The sequence below is a fragment of the Mastomys coucha genome, unplaced genomic scaffold (assembly GCF_008632895.1).
Source record: "Mastomys coucha isolate ucsf_1 unplaced genomic scaffold, UCSF_Mcou_1 pScaffold15, whole genome shotgun sequence".
Taxonomy (NCBI): domain Eukaryota; kingdom Metazoa; phylum Chordata; class Mammalia; order Rodentia; family Muridae; genus Mastomys; species Mastomys coucha.
Genome location: NW_022196897.1, coordinates 148,945,375 through 148,948,578, shown reverse-complemented (window position 1 = coordinate 148,948,578; position 3,204 = coordinate 148,945,375).

Genomic DNA, 3,204 nt, shown 5'->3' with positions numbered 1-3,204 from the left:
TAGCTGAAGGTCATATTTTAGCATTCTTTGGCTGTAACATAAATAATGAGTGGTGGAAGCCCTACAACTTCTAGCTTCTCACTGGCAGTGAAACAGTTTTTCTTTCTGTGTGAGACTGCTCTGATAATAAGTGCCTAACTGCTATCTCTGACTCTTGAGACACCCTGTCTGGTAAGACAGCTTCTTAGTAAAAATTCCCAGCTAATTACAGCTAGGAAATCTATTAGGATTGTTGAAGCACTGTGAAGGCCAGGAAATAATGCTCAAACTTAGTTTAGCTAATAATGAAATATTTTTTAGGGCACCTTTATGCCTGAATAAAGAAAGCACATAGATCTCTCCACAGACTTAGCAGAGATCAACACCTCTGGAACACGGCTGAGTTAGGAGATGCCCACAACTGACTGAAATCTCCAGGAGACAAACTCCCTTTGGAGTCATAATGCCTCTTGTCCATGATCAGGTTTTAACCCTGACACTGTAGACCTACTGGGGTAGACAAGTGCATGCAGCAACACACCACTGACATGACACGCACCGCTCAGCTGTGTGTTGCTCAGGAATTTATTTCTTTTTCCAGTGTAGATCTTTCCACGTCAGCACAGGTTTGATTTCCTTTTTTTTTTCTTTTGCTTTTTTTTTTTTTTTTAATATCTTCTGTGCATGTGTGCCTGAGTGTCTATGTACTTCATGCATCAGGTACCTAAGGAGGTCAGAAGAGGGTGTCTGGTCCCCTGGTCCAGTCATAGTGGTTGTGTGCTGCCTGATGTGGAAAGCTAGATGAGAACCAAGCCTGGGACCTCTGCTCTTAAGTGACGAGCCATCATCGCACCAGCCCTTAAAATTGGAGGTAAGAAGGCGACTTCTGGGAATTGGCTTTCTCCTTCCACTTTTACATGGCTTCGAGGGGCCAACCTGAAGGCATCAGGCCTGTGTGGCAAATGCCTTCACCCACTGAGCCATCTTGCCAGCCCAACTTTATCTTCTCCTATGGTCTCCAGCACTCTGTAGTGTGGGACTGCTTTCACAGTTCCCAGTCTCAGTTCTTTGTCCTTAAGCATTTGTGCTGTTACTAATCTCATGATACTTTAAACAAGATCCCCCGCAACTCCAGAGAACAGCTGTGGTCCTGCATTAACACTTCTGTGTGTCCTGTAATTGGGAATTATCAACCCATCTACCAACTAACTATAACAATCAACATGGCTCCCCGCCATGGTGAAACTTGTCCCTCTTTCTCTGTGACCTGCAGAAAATAGCCAAGATGTTTCCTGTGTTTTCACACACACCTTCTCCCGGCTTTTCTTCCTTCTTCCTTTCCCTTCCCTCCTCCTTTTATGAATGCTGTTTTGTGGGTATGAAGGTCAAAGATACATTCTTGGGGCTGGATGGCTCAGTGGTTAAGAGCCCTGGCTGCTCTTGTGGAGGACCTAAGTTCAGTTTCCAAATCCCGTGTGGCAACTTAAAACACCTGCAACTTAAGTTCTGGAGGACACCGTGGTCTTCTTGGTGCACTTCACATACATGCAAAACACTCCCATGAACAGAGTGGAAATAAATTTAACAAAAGGACACAGTCCTGGGGACGAAGATGGTGACACAAGACACCGAGCCAGTGCAGACGTTTTTCCATGAATACTCTCCCTAACTTGACATGCTCTGGTACACTTTGTCCTTTGTCCTGCCTTCTCCACCCTCCACTATGGCCACCTGCAGACTCATCCACAGGCAGAGTGAATCACATGTTCACATTCAGACCAGAAAACTTCTACCCAGTCAGCCCGGAAAACTGTGACCCATGTGAGCTGGAAACAGAACTCTTGAGAGAGCAGACATACACACAGTAAGAACGGACATTTCTCTGTTTTGAGAAAAAAAAAACCAGACAAACAACAAATAAAAGATCTACAAAGTTAAAAATCAAATAGGTCTGCCAGACAGTGGTGGCGCACACCTTTAATTCCAGCACTCAGGAGACAGAGGCGGATGGATCTCTGAGTCCAGGCCAGCCTGGTCTACAGAATGACTTCCAGAACAGCCAGGGATACACAGAGAAATCCTGTTTTGGAAACAAACAAACAAACAAACAAACAAACAAATCAAATAGGCCTAGTAGGGAAATAATGAAGCATATCTTCCTTGCCCATACCTCATGCATTGCTCACTTCCACGTGTCTAAATAATCGACATATATTTTTCCTTTTTCCATCTTTTAGTTTGGCATATGGTCAAGTGGCTTCCTCCCCACTCTTGAGCATAGATGTTTAGGTCTTCTCCATCCAAACACACATATCTGATTCTTTCCACAAATTAACCTATGACTGCCTCAGCTGCTGAGGTTTTTTTGTTTGCTTGTTTTTTTTGTTTTGTTGTTTTTGTTTTTGTTTTTATACATGGATACAAATCTACATGTATCTAAAAAGAGGAATTTTTTTTTTTAATATAAGGGAAGTTTATTGTGGGGAGAGGGTAGTGAGGACTTGGAGAAACAGTAGAGGCAGAGAAGCAGGGGTCAGAGAAGGACAGACAGAGAGAAAGAGAGGCTGGCCGGGAATACATGGGAACAGAGACAGGAGAGGAAAGGAAGGGGAAAGGGAAGGGAGAGAAGGGGAGAAGAGGGAAGAAAGGAGGGAAGGAGGGAGGGAGGGAGAATGGAGAGAGAGGGGAGAGGAAAGAGAGAGGGGGAGAGAGAAGAGAGGGAAAGGAGAGAGACTAAAAAGAAGGAATTTTAATTGATAAAATGCCTCTATAAGTTTAGCCTCTAGGCAAGTCTGTGGGTATCAATTGCGTTGGCTAGTGGTTGATGTAGTGGTTTTGAATAGTATAAGAAAGGACGTTGCCGAAGCCACGGGCAGCAAGGTAGAAAGGAGTGTTCCTTCACGGTCTCTGCTTCAGCTCCTGCCCTGACTTCCCTCAGCAATGGATTGTTATCTAGAAGCATGGGATGAAGTAAGCCCTTTCTTCCCAAGTTGCTTTTGGTCACAATGTTTTATCACAACAATAGAAACCCTAACTAAGCTGGGCAGTGGTGGCGCATGCCTTTAATCCCAGCACTTGGGAGGGAGAGGCAGACAGATTTCTGAGTTCGAGGCCAGCCTGGTCTACAGAGTGAGTTCTAGGACAGCTAGAGCTACACAGAGAAACCCTGTCTTGAAAAAAAAGAAAAAGAAAAAGAAAAAAACCAAAAGGCAAGAAGGAGGAGGA